Consider the following 18461-nt stretch of genomic DNA (forward strand, 5'->3'; position numbering starts at 1 on the left):
GTGGATCAAAAAGGGCGTACCGTATGCAAGGAAAACAACCTATCACTTGTACTAGCTCTTCAAACCCAGAAGGCTTCTCTAAAGCTATAGTTTTGCAAAAAGGGATGCTAGATATTTAAGCTATTTTGAATGAATTTCATAGAGATATAAAGTGTTAATGTATTCACTTTTTTAAATCAAGTCCCTAAGTTTTAAGAAGCATTTTCTTTCTAAATGAAAGTTTTATATGTGTAGATGCTTTAATGCTTCTATAACATCTATTCAGGAAATCACAGAAGGTGTTGAAAGAAAACATTTTCTAATGACCTTCTCTGAAGTATTGTATTTTAAATAAAGATAAATATTGTTTCCAAATATAACATCAAAATCCAACTCAACACTGAAAAAACTTTAGTTAATTTAATACTTAGGTACTCACCACACAAAACACAAACTAAATTAAATTGCAGACCTTAAGAAAAATAGTGAAATTGTCAAGATACAAGATCATTTCATGGCATTTTATTTATACAAAGAAAATATGTTTGAAAACAACTTTATTTAATCCAATAATTTATAAGGCTAGTTGCTAAAAATGAGTAAAATGTGAGATTATATATATGATTTTGTTATAAATTTTGATCACTTAAAATATAATTTGAGGGGTCAGCCGATAGAGTAGAGAAAGGCTCTTGCCTTGCTCAAAGCTAATCCCAGTTTCATCTCCATATGGTTCCCTGAGAAATGTTAGGCTTGACCCCTGAGCACAGAACCAGGGATAAGCCCCAAGATCTACTGGGTATGCCCCAAAAACAAACATTATCTATCTATATTTTTTGAGAACTGTAAATAAAATGAAGACTCAGCAACATATGTCCTCTAAAGCAGACTCAGAAATACCCAATAATGAACATTTGCTGACAAGAAGAATATTGTTCACTTTGAACAAAAATAAAGATTTTTTAATGTGTTCATCATCTTTAAAACATACACTCAGGTGATAGTATTTAAATTTTAGATAGATCTTAAATTTGAAAAGGACTTTATGGATAACTATAATTCCTTTCTCCACAAAAGTTATCCTCTTAAAAATATATCCCATAATATAAATTTTATCTGAACACATTCACTGACAGAATTAATGACTTTATGCTTTAATTGTATTTTTGTATGAATCCCAATATTAACTGCATCTTTTATGCCTAGTAATAAAGAGTGATATCTGTGTTACTTTTGTTTCTGCCTTTAAACTTTTCTTTTTATCAGAGTTTGGGTGGCAACATTTATTGTATTCTTTCACTTTATGACAGTTAAAAATTTTAAAGGCCAATCAATTTATTTAAATAATTTGATTTTAAGGAATAACTGATTTATTGGATGCCTCTTTCCTAAGCACAACATTCTTCACCTGTCACTCATATGACTCTCTGAAGAGTCACTAGTTTCCTTTAAAACAATTTTGTAATATTTAACAAAGATCTAAGCATAGTATTCTGTATCCATATACATTCTGTACCCATCAAGTGATAAGAAAGGTGAATAGTCTTATTGCTCACACACAGCTATGGTCAGGGCTCATTCCTGATGCAGGTCAGGGCAACATATAGGGGACAATGCAGTCAAACTCAGGTTGACTGCATGCAAGGCAAGCAGCAAATGCACTGTACATTCACACAACTCTACAGTCCCTGCAGAGAAAGTTTTAGTGGTCCAGATAAAGATTGAATCCGCCACTACCTTCCCTTAAACCAAAGCTTAATCCTAAATAGTCCTCCCTCTTCAATGTTATAAAGACTGAGTAGTATGAGACATCTGCAGAAGAAAAGTTTGAAGTTAGCAGAAGTTGTTATTTGAGATTTTACGAAATAAGCCATCCCCCACAATATAAAAGTACAAGTGCAAGACATAACAGTTGATGCAAACGCTGCAGTAAATTATCCAGAAAATCTAGCTAAGATACAAAAAAAAAAAAAATCTCGTACATGAAAAAGGCTTCCACTGAAAGATGCCAGCTAGAGTTTTCATAGCTAGAGAGAAGTTAATGCTTGGTTTCAAAAGTTGAAAGTACAAGCTGATTCTCTAAACTCTAATGTAGGTAGTAACTTTAAATAGAAACGAATGCATTCCAAACTTCCTAGGTCCCTTAAAAAGGGCCATTTAAAATATCCGGGGGCCGTTAAAATTATATTAAGTTACTTTGCTTGTGTATGGATGTTAGTAGACAGGTTAAGAAGTGAAGAACTAGAAAAATGATATTTGGGCTAGCTCATTGGTTATTCCTCAGGGCATTTCTATTGAAGGATTTCCTACTTATTAGTTTTGCTTTGTGTAGCTAGTTGAGTTACTGGGACTGCAGTAATTGTTTATACTGCAATCCCCCTTACCCCTGGCTTTGCATTCTGTGGTTTCAAATATTAGTTATTAACAATTAATAGTGATCTGAAAATATTAGTTATAGAAAGGTACTTTGAGAGAAAGATTATGCAGCTCATAATTTTCATTACAATGTAGTCATAATCTCTTTTTAGTTATTATAAATATTTACTATGTGTATTCTAAATTAAACTTTATAATTACTTAGGCATACATCAAAAAAAGTAGTATGCATATTTATTCATTTAAACATATTATAGTGAATACTCATAGGCATCCACTGGAAATTTTGAAACATAAACTTCATTAATAAAAAAGGCTATTATAGTTAGTTTTATGGATATAATAATAGTACCTCATAGATAGTTATATTGAGTTCTGAATAGGGTCACTAAACTAAGGAATCTTTTTTTCCCTCTAAGATCTTCAACAATCATTTCAAATTCCATAGCTTTTATTTAAAGCATATATACATACATATGTATATATATCCAACTATGTGCCCATATATGTCTGTGTTTCCCTTTTAGTTTCTGAAAGAAGTGCTTTTTCTATGTTTTTTGTGATGTTGTATGAGACTCAGTCACATTCACACAAACCTATGAATGGGTATAATATGCTACTTATTGCTCCGTAACTCTAAACAAATTTTGATCAAATAATGGAATGTATCACTGTCACTGTCATCCCATTACTCGTCGATTTGTTCCAGCGGGCACCAGTAATGTCTCTCATTGTGAGACTTATTGTTACTGTTTTTGGCATATCCACTACACCACGGGTAGCTTGCCAGGCTCTGCCTTGAGGGCGCGATACTCTCAGTAGCTTGCCGGGCTCTCCGAAAGGGGCAGAGGAATCGAACACCGGTCGGCCGAGTGAAAGGCAAACGCCCTACTGCTGTGCTATCACTCCAGCCCAATGAAATGTATATTAAAAATTTATTTCAGATTCTGGTTCTCAGGAGATATATGCTATTACTCATCAAGAACACAGATTACTTAAACTATGAAATTAAAATATGTATGGATTCATATACATGTAATATATAATTATTTTGACTTACATCTGTATTGCTAATTGTTAACATCTAAGGCTTTCTTTTCAAATTATTAAGAAATAAAACTTAATAAAAATAAAAATATCTTCATAGACTATCTTCTAGTTTCTTATTAGAGACTTTGTAACCTACATCCTGCAGATATGTCTGTCATTTTAACAGTGCTGTTTTTACCGTCATGCACAATTAAATTAGGTTAGTAATTGCTTCTCTTTAACACCCAGAAGACATCCTGCCACTCAGTATTGTCAGTATTGTCAGATCAGGTAGCTGTTACCTTATCTCTTAGCAAGAACTAAGTGATTGCCAAAGCTCACTTGAGTGATGATGCCATTGTAAATGATTATAAGAATTACTCTATTTTTCCATCACACACACACACACACACACACACACACACACATGTTTACCAGCACTTGAAACAGTAATATAAGTATAGGTGTTTAAGCTGTTATAATTGCCAACAATGCACACTTTTCTTTTCTTCTGTACTAGTTTTCTTTATCGTTAAGTATACAATTTTCATCTGTATTATTACTGTGAAGCTAATCAAGGTCTTACCAGCTTGAATTATCATTAAATCTTCAGTATATATCAGACACTGCTCAACCAAGTTCTTTACACATGTTAACTAGCATATGAGATCTGTTAACACAAGAAATCTACTGCATATACTCTATTATCACTGTTCTACAAATGGAAAATTGAGGTGTTTTTTTTTTAAGTTACTAGATCAAAGGTAAATATGTAACACATATAGGGGAGGGTCCACATTTTTTTACAATGCTATTGATCACATTACTTGTATTCTTTTCATTTTCTTCACTTAGTCTTAGATTCTCCCTGGAGTGATCACACAGCGGGTAGCGCATTTCCCTTCATGCAGTCAACCTGGGTTCGATTCCTCCCTCCCTCTCAGAGAGCCTGGCAAGCTAGCGAGAGTATCCCGTCCGCATGGCAGAGCCTGGCAAACTACCCGTGGCGTATTCAAAATGCTAAAAACAGTAACAAGTGTTACCACGGAGACATTACTGGTGCCCGCTCGAGCAAATCAATGAACAAGGGATGACAGTGCTACAGTGACAGTGCTATTCTTAGATTACTAGCATTCTTCTATCTAGGGGCTCTACACCCCTTTTAATAAATCAGAGCAGAGAAAGCATCTCAAGTTCTTTACATTCACCTCTGGAAAGGAAATCAGCTTACATTTATAGCACATGTAATTGGTGAGTGCCTTAGGCAGAAAGACAAACATAGCACATGGCCTGCAGGTTGCTAGAATAGATCCCTGAGTGTGTAACTGCTGGAGTTTCAGAATGAATATTTTTATGGTCTCCCTTGGACAATCTTCCTCTAAAATCCCTCCCATTTTTCTTATGGGTGTGACACTATGGAAAGGAGAAGTTACTTTTAAAATCCTGACTTTACCCTGACCTTTCAAGCTTTCTCTTTTTCCCTGCTAGTCTGATTTCATGCCATGTACCTATGATTATGATTTATGCTTCTTGTTGAAGCTCTTTTCTCTGACTTTGCCACACTACTCTGTCTTTGGGGACAAATATTAGCTAGATATTTTGTGCTAATTTGGGTGACTATAGTGACTATATTTTAAATATCAAATACAATATGAAAATCAAAGTTAGATGGATGTATGGTTAATGAGTTTTGAGGTGAATCTAACAGAAAAAGAAGGATAGAGAGAAAGAAAAGAAAAGGTGGATGGGGAGAGAAAGGAAGGAAGAAAAGCAAGGAAGGAAGGAAGGAAGGAAGGAAGGAAGGAAGGAAGGAAGGAAGGAAGGAAGGAAGGAAGGAAGGAAGGAAGGAAGGAAGGGAGAGACGGAGGGAGGGAGGGAGGGAAGAAGGGAAGGAAGGAAGGAAGAGAGGATGAGAAAAAGAGAGAAAGGAGAGAAAGACAAAAATTAGATAAGCCAATGGACATAATTTATCAAGACCATCTCATAAATTTCATCAGGAAAGTCAAAACAATTTTTTGTCAGAGTTTAGTTTTTTATTTTTAATTGTAGGACTCTATTAAACTCAGAAATCAGACCTGACTAGCATAATTGTTATTTTTTTAACTTCATTTTTAGTTATAGGGATCCAGGAAACATTTAACCCAACATAATTATTCAACCATTACCAAGATCAAAGGTAATATACCAGCTATTTGTTTTCCTGTCCTCAATGCTTTGGTTGAGTTTATAATGCATTTTTCATGCAAACTATAAAATAGATTCCTAAGGAATCTTCCTATCCCCTGCATTTAGATACACCATTTGAGGTTCTGGCTAACAGGCAACCTGCAAGAGTTTTTAGAAGTCTATATAGCTCAAGGACAATCCTTTCCCACTATTGGAGTGTATTTTGATGAGTACATTTTATTTTCATTTTATAATGTAAATGTATAAAGAATTTGAATTCCTTTTTAAGGTTTGCCAGTGATGCAAAAGTTTCAGCTACTTTACTTTGGCTTTTTCTGTTTGGGAGCCAAACACAGCTGTACTCAGGGTTACTCCTGGCTCTGTGTTCCAGAATCACCTCTGGCAGGTTTACAGGGTTCTGGGGATCAAACACAGGTTAGGTGCAGACAAGGCAAGTGCTTCAACTTGTTTTATTATCTAGCAGGCACCATTATAAAATATGTTAATGATCACAAACCTGTATTCCTATTATCCAGAAAATATTCATTGCTAACCTAGAGCCTCCAATGTGGCACTGCTGGGAAGAACGAGTAAAGAGAGTCTGCTAAAATCTCAGGACTACACATCCCAAAAAACAAAAGCAACCTGTGTTGGCGTGGATGTGGGGAGAAAGGGACTCTCCTTCACTGCTGGTGGGAATGCCGACTGGTTTCAGCCCTTTTGGAAAACAAATGGACGATTCTCAAAAAGTTAGAAAATGAGCTTCCATTTGACCCAGCAATACCACTCCTGGGAATATATCCCAGAGAGGCAAAAAGGTATAGTGGAGATGACATCTGCATTTCTATGTTCATTGCAGCACTGTTTACAATAGCCACAATATGGAAAAAACCAGAGTGCCCAAAAAAAGATGACTGGTTAAAGAAACTCTGGTACATCTACATAATGGAATACTACGCAGCTGTCAGAAAACATGAAGTCATGAAATCTGCATATAAGTGGATCAACATGGAAAGTATCATGCTGAGTGAAATGAGTCAGCAAGAAAGAGACAGACATAGAAAGATTGCACTCATATGTGGAATATAAAGTAGCTGAGAGGTACAAGTTTACAATGATGCAATTTATGGCAGATATTTCTCTGGACTTAGTTACTAAAATACTAAAATACAGAAATCCAAAACCATGCAGCCTCTAGTGTGGCCACTCGACCTCATTTCTCAGCAGTGGAAAACAAATTATCAAATGCTTCCTTTTCAGCAGGTCGACTTTAGGGAAGAAAAACTCCAAACAATTATAGTGAGATTTTTGTTGAAATATTGAATGTAATCAAAGTAAAGTGAAAGTAAAGTGAAATTTACCAGTTACACTGATGGGGTGGGGGGCTAGGGAGGTGGGGGGGAGGGGGGAGGTATACTGTGATTCTTGGTGGTGGAATATGTGCACTGGTGAAGGGATGGGTGTTTGAACATTGTATAACTGAGACTTAAACCTGAAAGCTTTGTAACTTTCCACATGGTCATTCAATAAAAGAATAAATCAATAAAAAAATAAAGAAGTTGAAAAAAAATCTCAGGGCTAGAATGAATGGAGACGTTACTGGCGCCTGCTCGAGCAAATTGATGATCAATGAGACGCAGTGATATAATGATACAGCGCTATATGTATATATTTGCTATATTTTAGTTTTATGTAAATTATATAATTAATTATAATATACCAATTAATTATAATACAATATAATTGTATTGTACTGTATAATTATACAGTGTAATTTATATAGTAAATTATAATAGATAATTTGATATAATTATATAAATTCAGCAAATTATATGTTACATTTATATATTAGTCACAGTAGGAGGTGATTCTGAATTTTTAATTAATATTTGCATTTTAAATTTTGTTTTATCCAATACAGACACTGAGGATATTATTTGAAAGCTTTGCCTAAGAGTAGTCAAGAAAGTAAAACTACTAACTGGTTACTTTTACATACAGATTCCAATTGTGATCAGAATTTCTTCAGGAGTACCTCCTTCTTTAATTCATGAATTTATAACTTTTAAAGGACATAAAGCATTCACCTACCATATCTGACCCAAAGTGAATATAATTATATTCATTCAGTTCTGACAGAGAAGTGTAAAATTGGGCAGGATTATTTTATTAAATACCTCTTGCTTAGAAAGGTAGAAAACTAAGCTGGCAGAGTGAAAATCCATATTTTTCCTGACTGTTATATGTGTCTTGGGATAGAAAGAAAATGTAGAACTTCAATTTAGCAATTCCTTTTGACAAGAAACAAAATTAAGTTGCAATGGGGTTGTTTTGCAGATAAAATAACTGATTCCAGTGGTCCATTCAGTGTTTTAACAGTTTATAAATTATTAGCCTTTCTTGTACACATCAATATTGGGGAAGAAAACAAACAAGGCACTCTCTCAGACAGCAGGAACATTAGAAGCTTTGAGAATTCTACTTCTGTGGGTTGCATTTTCAGTCTTTATTGTAATTCTCCCTTGCCTACAATCCAATTTCTTTCAGAACCATATGGTGCCAATTTCTTGAAAGCTTATTGTAATATTAAAAATCTCAATCTAAATATCAAATTAGCACCCAAGTCATATGGAAATCCATGTGGACTCACAAAATTTCCCTTCAGGCCCTGGATAGTCTAGTTATTTGTTTCTTTCTTATGAAGAACAAATTGTTTTTAATGTTGCATTTTATAAAGAACTTAAAAATGCCTGGGTGTACCCCAATGTATTTGACTTTAGTGACATTTTAAAAACAACCATAACTTGCAAAAATCTCAGGATTTGAGCAATGATAATAAAAATTGCTTTGGGCTGTATTTCTGAATTCTGTATCACAGTCAGCTGGATACTTTTACAACTAAGTAATAAACCTGGAAAATATGGATTTATAATGGAAATGTTGACAGACTCTAGCAGGCACTGCTATAATATCTTGAATCTGATTTAATAGAAGTTTTCAATAGTGTTTTTTTTTTTTCCAGGCTGGTCTTTGGGGGAGTGCAAGTTCTTGGTTTTTTTTTCAAAGCGATTTCCACTGTCTCAGTGATTGATGAAATGTAGGAATTTATCACTAAATATCTCAGGTTACTGTGAATAATATCATGGTCACTTGTAATAGGAAAATAAGCACGGAGAATCTAGTGTTCTCTAAGAGACCATCCAATTAAAGCCCATGGAAATCTTGATATAACAAGAGTCCGTAGGTGCCATATGGATTACAGCATTTGTTCTTAATGGTATTACTAGAATAAAATCACCCCATTCATATATATGTGTATGCATATGAATATATGTGTGTATGTTTGTGTGTGTATGTAGTGAGGAGTTCAAGCATTGATATTAAGTTCAAACTGAAAATCTTATACCCCAAGCAAAGTATTCACCACCAAAGTACTCCAAACACCACATACTTATGTTTTAAAATAAAAAATGTAGAAAGACAGAATTGTGAGTAGCAGTGACTAAGATGACAATTCTAAAACTAATCAAGTCATTCTACTGATATACATAGCCTGTATTATTCTACAGTCTCTATAAAGTTGTGCTACAGTGTATCTGGCCACGGTAAAATTTTATACCTAAAATGCTACTTATTCTAAGAAGTAAGAAACAGTTCCTTCAACTATCTATCCTGAAGAGATAGAGCTAGTTAGGGAAGAATCCAGTGAATTTTCGGTCATTGCTGTTCTCAGTTCTTAGTTATACAAGACATATAGTTATATAGGCTTCAGAAAGGAAGTGTGCATTGACTTAGTTAAAGCTAATAGGAGCACACTGTCCTATGATTTGTCAATTAGTTGGTGACCTTGAACATATAATATACACTATTTAAACTTCATATAACATAAAAATATTATAAACAATTTGACTATACAGCTCTTGTCACAGAGAGATAATATATGGCAGGCATTGTGTAGTACTTTATTTCAGAACTCACTGAAACTTAATGAGTTTATTGTTTAGGGTTTGAAAGTCCTTCCACATTAGCATTGAACCCAATGCCAGGTGTAACCTAAATGGAAACATTAGCTGGTTTTGCTATTTTAGGCTTGATATTACTCCATGAATATTTAGGTTAAAGAGATATAGGAATCAATACTTTCCACTATTGTTGCTTCTATAACATCCTCATTGGCCTATATCAAACCAAGCTATATCAAGACCTCTGGATTAGCATTCGTTAAGTTTGGTTATATCTTCGGGGACTCTGAAATTCATAAAATGTCCACAAAGGACCTTCATTTGTAAATTCTTATTTAGAGATTAACAGAAATTCGTTCATCCCATGATATAAACTGAGTCATACCAGAGGGATGTTTTGACTCTGTATTCCAAAACTTTAAAGAAATACACTTCTGAAAAATACACTTAACTTTTCAAGATTCTTGGTGAGAAAGTTCTAAATTGCATTTATCATTTATTTTTAAATCACTTTGGTCACTCTTAATATATATCAAAAATAGTATCAAATCTGAGGGAAACAAAAATTTGTTTTGGGCACATATGTTGTCTGAGCCCATGTGCTGCTTGTGCCCATGTGGCTGAGCACATGTGGTGCCTGAGAACATATGTCACTCTCATCTCCTCTCTTGAGTTATGTACTTTCAGGTTTTCATGTCTAATGCTGTAGTATGTGTAGGGGATCTCTCTGCCCTTGGAGAAGTCCGCGTTCTCTCTTGAGCATGTTGTTGCTCTCTCTCTCTCTCTCTCTCTCTCTCTCTCTCTCTCTCTCTCGTTCCTTCCCTTCAAAAACCTTCAAATAAAATTCGTTTTACCTTCCAAAATATTTTTAATATAAAATGTTTCAGAATCTCAATATTTTTAAAAAATAAAATTCAAAACATTTTTAATATTCAAATTCATCTCAGTTAATTTACAAAGAACTTCATAACAAAACTGTTGACTTAAACTTTATCTACTACAATTTCTGATAGAGTGGTCTCATGAATGAACCTTATTCATGCTAATTGCTTGCTTGGGAACTGCACAGTAGTTTGAAGTTCTAAACCTGTCCATTGAAAGTGAACCAGGAATTTGGGTTTGTAATTACACAATTATTCTTGTCAAGTCATGGCACACTGGGAATCACAGGATCCTGAAACTTAAAGGTTTCAGGATAGATGAGTGTAATTAATCTTATCCTTTGTTTACTTTGTGATGAGGTAGACAGTGAGCTTAAGAAAAGAATCTTAGAAGGCCTAAGAGATAGTTCAGTGGGTCTGGTGCTTGCCTTGCATGTAGTCAACCCAGGTCCAATTGCTATCACCACTTATGGTCCTCGGAGCCCCAGCAGGAGTTATTCCTAAGTGCAAAGCCAGGAGTAAGCCCTGACCACTGCCAGGTATGCCCCCCGAACAAAAAATAAAAAAGAATATTATTATAAGATAGTTTTTGACCCACTTCCATTCTTCTTCATTTGCTCATAAATAGCTCACCTTTTCTTTATATTACTATCTTTACATGCTATCCATCTCTCACCTTAGACTGATGAAAAATAACAAATATTTTCAACAAATGTTTTTGAATCTATTGCATTTATCTGATGACAAATAACACCTACAAAATGTTTACTTCTAATCACAATATCAGCTCTAACTCATGGTCTTTTTTATGTATACATATTACATTGCATATGATAGAATTTTGTCTACAAAAATCTAGTTTGCATTAAATCATACATTCCTTTAATATATTTATATTAAAGATGTATAAATATTATGGACAAGCATATATTTCAATTGTGTGCAGCATAAAACACATGGATATTTTATTTCACTGCCTGTGATAAAAAAATCTCATTCTAAATTTTTGAACAGACTCAAAAGGTATAAGATTGGAATAAAGCCTAACTGCTTTCTCTAATTCACTTTTGGTCTGTCTTCATTATTAACCTAATTTTCTTTCCTCTGGCTCCATGCCCTCCTGAGTTTGATTGGGCTATCTCACTTCTGCAGTCAGTGACCTGCTAAACCACTTTTCTAAGGTAATTAGAAAGTATAGAAGTAGAGGAGAGTAGATATCCACACTAAATAATTGTAAGAAAACCCCATACTACATTTTCATGATTGCATCCTTCCTAAATCATATAAATAATCCAAGCCAAATTTCTCTTCTTTAGTGTATCATTCTAGTATACTTCTTGTGAAGATACATAGAGGGTCTTCTCTGAAGCAAGACGCTGGCAAGTTAAGAGTGCTACATTCAAATGCCCAATTGCAAAACCATATTATAGTTAAATAACCTGAACAGTAGGGAAATTGAGTGGAGGACAAGGAACCTCTCTTCTACATGTCTATTATTCTTGTGCAGCTATAATTCTCTCTGTCATCCCATTGCTCATCGATTTGTTTGAGCGGGCCCTAGTAACGTCTCTCATTGAGAGACTTATTGTTACTGTTTTTGGCATATCCAATGCACACGGGTAGCTTGCCAAGGCTCGATACTCTCAGTAGCTTGCCGGGCTCTCTGAGAGGGGCGGAGGAATCAAACACGGGTGGGCTGCGTGAAAGGCGAAAGCCCAACCGCTGTGTTATGGCTCTAGCCCACAGCTATAATTATTTCAAAATAATTTTTTGAAAGAGTGATTAGGGGACAGAGAGAGCTCAGAGGGCTGCAGTGCATAGTCTGCATGGCTTTCATCGGGGTACCACAGGGTCACTAAACCCTGAGTGAGAAGCAGTAGTCCTTGAGCATCATTGGTGTAATCCCACCCCCCTCCAAAAAAAAAAAAAAGAAACAAAGAAACAAAAAGAGCCTTTGGGGAAGGGATTAGGCAGGTGTAATGGAAATGAACCCATGTTTTGCCTCCCATTTATTTTTTTGTTTCGAGTCAGATTATTCCTCTTATGTCTTGTCTCTCCTATGGGTAACAAAATTCAAGTTCTATCTCACTGAATTACTGTAGAGATCTTTTATCTAAGGGAGGGAAATTGCATCATTACATGCCTATATCTGAAGATCGTGTATATATCTCAGGAGGTCCTTCAAGCAATATTATAACACCTAGTTACCACTACAGTTTCAGACACATAAAACTTTGAAGAGGAATAAACTAGATATGCCATTGCTTAGTATTTTGATTCTGCACTTGAGAAAATCATTGTGTTCCTAAAACTTGCTACAATGCCAAGCTTCACATAGTTACAACTAATAGATGTAATTGTGAACACTTTTACACATACAGAAAGAATAAGTTGATCCATTCAGATTGTATATATTTCAGTTCTGTCAAAAAAGTACACTAAAGGAAAATTAAGTTCTTTAGTTTTTGATTGTGTATGGTAGCTAAATAAAACCCTTTGCATTTTATTGAACGGAGTGACTTCCAGGCTAAATTAGAGTTGCACAGCTTGCCACACAAAGCCACAGGCAAACTCAAGAAAAAGGGAAGCTTACTATTTTATAGGTTAGGCAAGAAACAACCTAAATGACTTCTCTGAACAAGAAACCATCATATTTCATGTAAACCCCAGGAAATAATTAAAGCTTCAGTGCAGTTCTGGGACCTGTGTTATACAAAGTGTCTCTGCGCACTTACTTTTCCTCTGATATTCTAGAGATCTTATCTATTGCTACCCCTTATCTTTTGATCTCCTTTAAGGCAAAGAAATTTTGGCACATAAATGAAACACATGGGGTATTTTCAGGGAGGAGATGAAGACTACTCAAATGCAGCCATGAACTTTATTACCAATTTGGGACGTTGTAATGTTATATATGTACTTGTATCAAGATGGAGAAGAAAAGTCCTATTGAGAGAAAAGAGATTTCAAAAAAAAAACTTGAAAGTAAATTAAAACACAGGCTATTGGAAATGAAAATAAGACAGTTTCCTCTCATTTTGTAATCTTTTAACTGGAGAAACACTGGGTTATAACATTACTTAGGCTATGCAACATAATAGATCACCTACTATGATTTTATTTTCACACTCAAAATTTAGTTTCCATCTTCCAGCAAACAACTGACCACTTTGCCTGATTTGATTTCATCTAAACCTGTAGTAGCTATTTCACCTAAATTTTAGGAGAGCTTTTCCAACTCTTGCAGAGTTGTGTTTAGGGTGCCAGTTGGTATCCGTTCATCTAGAAAAGTTATTAGGGTACTAAGATTATGTGAGGATTCACTAAGATGCATCATGCCCTTCAATGGAATTTCACTTCCTTAGGTTTACATTTACCCTCTCCAACACAGTGTGTGGCGAAAGTAGACTATAGACCGAACATGATGGCCACTCAATACCTCTATTGCAAACTACAACACCCAAAAGGAGAGAGACTAAAAGGGAATGCCCTGCCGCAGAGGCAGGGTGGGGTTGTGGGGCCTGGGGTGCGGATGGTGGGAGGGATACTGGGAACATTGGTGGAGAAAAATGGGCACTGGTGGAGGGATGTAAAGGATCACTGTATGACTGAAATGCAAACATGAAAGTTCAAAAGATTGTAACTGCACCTCAGGTGATTCACTAATTAAAAATTTAAAAAACAAACAAATATGTAGACTGATTATGCTGAATATCTCCTCTCTCCAACACAATCTATCATCTTCAAACTGCTCCCCAGGAGGATCCAGGGAACCCTCAGGATTCCAATAAATGCTCTCAGGCCTTGCTGCTACTATAGCTATGGTTTGGTTTAATTTCAATTTCCAAGTAAGATTTCACTTGACAAAACAATTTCATGCTTTAAAAAAATTTTAAATCACTGAACTGCCAGGACTCCCTATGGTGCCAAAATTTCAATAATTTTTTATTTAATTAAAAAATATATATACCTTCTCCTTCCACCAAAAATCTTTTCTGAACTAGGTATTTTCCAGACAAGGTTTCTTTTGCTTTCTTTTGCATTTGTATCTATAGCTAATTACTTTATTGATATATTCATTTGCGTGTATGCTTGTGGTTTTGGAATAATTAGGAAAATCTGTCTGAGCTCTTCAAATATGGTGTCAAGTTGTACTTATTTAAATTGTTTTTTTGTTTTTTATGGTAGGGCCTAATATTCAAATTCCAGCCCAGCAGCAGCCACGAGATAAGCCTCACTTAGGTTTAGTTGTTTGAGAAACAAACATTAGCTTCTCTGACAGTGGAAGGTTAGAGTGAAACCTAAAAGGCAAGGATGAAGCAAGAAAGACATTGACCTCAAGAATCTGGAGGAAGAGAAGATGTAAGTGCCAGCCCTGGTTCTACTTATCTGCAACGGGAGTTAACCCCAGTGGCTCCACCAACTTACACCCCAGCGCTGCAACAATGGGTGAATGGGTGAATAGCTTTTTGTGTAGAAGCATCACAAGTGAAGTGTGATGCTTCATCAATACTGTCACTGTGTGTGTGTGTGAGTGAGTGAGACAGAGAGAGAGAGAGAGAGAGAGAGAGAGAGAAGGAAAGTGGTAGTGAAGGAGGGTGGATAGAGTTCCCCCTAAATAAGGCAAACACATAAAGATTAGCTTCTCCAATCAAAGAAATGGGATGGAAATCACTAGTGGCAATGCAGGAGGGTGTCGGGTGATGAACAGAGGTGGGGAATCTATGATGCTGTTCTTTTGAGGGTAAAGGAATCACTCCTGTCAGTGTTCAGAGGACTCTAACGGGTGCTAGGGATTGAATTTGGGATGTCCGTGAGGTTGACTAGCACCCTTCCTGCTGTGCCATCCTACTCCTGTGCTCCTGTTCTTACTCAATTCGTGGAAGAAAGCGATTTCTCAGTCTCTAATGGAACAATCTGTAGATGATCAGTAGGTTCAGGGTAATTAAATACTATGAGACAAAAAATTTACAGGAATGTGTGCTCCTAACTCCTGGAGAAGGAGTGTTATGTGAACAAGAGTTCAATTTTTCCAGACAGTCCAGGCTAGATTAGCCAAGGAGTAGACAAACCTGGAAAGTTGAGTGAGTTCAGTTAAGATACCAGTGACTCAGCAGATTGAAAAGCAGGGACCATACAGACTTACCCTGCATGTGAAATCTATAAAATAGGGACATACATTTTCGAACCTGTCATGATTTTGCCTGTCTCCCAGAGAGACTGGAAAATTCTGATAAGAGTATGTTCAATATACCAATTACAGGGGTTGGAACATGGAACCCTCAACCCCTTTGACCAAGCTGCATGTGCCTCTTCATCTTCCTTATTATTCTTCAAAGGGTCTTGGTGGGTAACTCTCAAGGTATTAGTAAAATGGAATTTCTGATGACTCTGATAAATGTGAATGAAACTAGAGTAGAGATAACTGAGCAAAATATAAGCAGCATTATATTTATCAAATATGATGTATCACACATTATTTTTCTTTTACATATTTTTTTTTAAATTTTACTTTTGCAGGGCTGGAGGGATAACATAGTGGGTAGGGCATTTGCCTTGCACGCAGCTGACCCAGGTTCGATTCCCAGCATTTCATATGGTCCCCCAAGCACTGCCAGGAGTGATTCCTGAGTGCATGCGCCAGGAGTAATGCCTGTGCATTGCCAGGTATGACCCAAAAAGAAAATAAAATACTTTTGCTCACACACCCTTTGTTTAATTATAAAACTGCCACTGACCTTTTATTTATGCAAAAGGTCAGAACACTTACAAAATGATGACCTTGCAGTATTGCTAGCTGTCATTTTGTTTGGCCCACACCTAGCCATGGTCTGGACAGTATTTAGAACTAAACACCCTGCATGCAAAGCATGTGCTCTTATCCTTGGAGCGATCTCTATAGCCGCTATAATTTATTTAATGCAATTTATGTATTTAGTGCTATTTATTGGGCTGGAGCCATAGCACAGTGGTAGGACTTTCGCCTTTCACGCAGCTGACCAGTGTTAGATTCCTCTGCCCTTCTCAGAGAGTCCGGCAAGCTACCGAGAGTATAGTGCCCGCACGGCAGAGCCTGGCAAGCTACCGGTAAAGTATTGGATATGCCAAAAACAGTAACAATAAGTCTCACAATGAGAGACGTTACTGGTGCCCGCTCGAACAAATCAATTAGCAACAATCTGTAGATGAGCTGTAGTGTGAGTGAGAGAGAGAGAGAAAGAGGGAGTGTGATGGGATGACAACGACAGTGACAATGCGATTTATTGAAGAACACTAGGAGTCAGGCAACATGCTAAGATATTGATAAAATTTAGGGGCACGAGTGATTGTATACCATGTAGGGTACTTGCCTTGCACGTGGTTGACCCAGGTTCAATCTCCCACATTTTGTTCCCAACCCACTAAGAGTGATCCTTCAGCTCAGAGCCAGCAAGAAGCTGGTTATGCACCATTGGGTACGGAAACCCTCCAATTAAAAAATTACCTTTTGTTGTCCTCTTCAGTAGTTACAATAACTTTACCAGGAAAACATTCTTCCTTGTGTCTAGGTAAGAAACTTTAGAGAATTTGAAAAATCTGCCAACACACATACATTTAGGATTCAAAGCCAGATATTATTTTAAATATGTGTTTATTTCGTTGTTATAATTCTAATAGGGCCCGAATAAAGTTTTCCTGCATTCTGAGTACAACGTAAAGGAATAAAATGCATAAGAGAATAAATGTGTATAAGTTCATAACTATACTCTTCTGTAGAAATTTTTCTTAAATTATTAGAAAAGTATAAGTTGCTTCTATTTATTAATTCAAATTCAATAAAGATAAATTAGACTTATTTTATGTAGACATAAGCAATCTCATTTGGCAAAAGAGAAAATGACTCTTAAAAGTCTCATAACTATGATTTAGGCTTCAATCCAGATTAAGCTCTCTGTGGTCGATGCTATTTCTGCTAAACCTTATTACCTTTTCATAGAAGCCAGGCCTAAATTAATTTTGGTGATAATAAACATTTTAGATACATTATTACATTATACTACATTATAGTGTATTATACTATACCATATTATAATATTATTTATATTGTATTATGTTATAATAATCTCATTTTACCAATGGAATCAGAAACTTTGATGGAAGTGATACAGCAGCAGAGGTAGCCCATTGAATAGGTTGTCAATCAAAATAGATAATGGGATGGCTGGGGCTCAGGGCTTGCAACATATAAAAGTAGCCCCCCAGTCTCTCTCTCTCTCTCTCTTTCTCCCCCCTCTCTGAATCCACTCTTTTCATTGATGATCTCTTCCTCAGTTCTCTTGGCACTTCTCTCTCTTCCCACAAGCTGGCAGACTGCAGGATGAGGTAGCACTGGTACAGAGCCATTGGTACAGGTGACAGGTACAGAGCACAGGGATCTTGCTGACACTCATATGTCTCTAGCCAGAGACTAAGAAAGTCAGGACATGATGCCAGGGAACCTTCAGGATAGAGTCCAGGGAAGGTACAGGGATGTGCTCTTTCATACCAGGAAAGTATGCATAAAATAGAGAGCAACATGGGAGTGGGACCCGGCCATCCTCCACTGGAGGCAAGTAGACTGCATGGGACAGGATCAAGATGTCATTCATAGGATAGGGCAGTGCCAGGAACAGTCTGAGTGACATTGTCCACAGGTAAAGGAAACGCCTGGTCGTTTGGGGAGTTACCCAAACCCATTAACTTTAACTGCACAATAAACTCTAACATTTAATCTTCTAAGTTTTGCATGCAAATATTTCATACAATTCTCAAGAACCCAGCAGCCCAGGGTAATGCACCTTAGTGTTAACAGGACTACCTTTGTTGTTATTTCTTGCCTCCTTATTCTTTGCATAGTACTTACACATAACTTGACACAATTTTAAAACTAAATTAAATGGAGATCTTCTGGTTAAACAAAGACAATAGATATTATTCTCAGGGAGCAAATCTCAAGTGTCTAATTAAAACATGGATAGAAGAGGTGGATAAAAACCCTATAAATTTTTTTCCTCATAAATTTATCTCTTTAGGGGAAAAAACAAACACT

At 36.1% G+C, this 18461-nt stretch overlaps 1 protein-coding gene across 5 annotated transcripts in view; it reads right to left on the reverse strand.

Annotated features, from left to right (window-relative positions):
- ERBB4 (erb-b2 receptor tyrosine kinase 4) overlaps nucleotides 1-18461 on the reverse strand; it is a 1184587-nt gene that overhangs the window by 166890 nt on the left and 999236 nt on the right. The window lies entirely within an intron of this gene.

This window comes from Sorex araneus, chromosome X, assembly GCF_027595985.1.
Source record: "Sorex araneus isolate mSorAra2 chromosome X, mSorAra2.pri, whole genome shotgun sequence".
Lineage (NCBI taxonomy): Eukaryota > Metazoa > Chordata > Mammalia > Eulipotyphla > Soricidae > Sorex > Sorex araneus.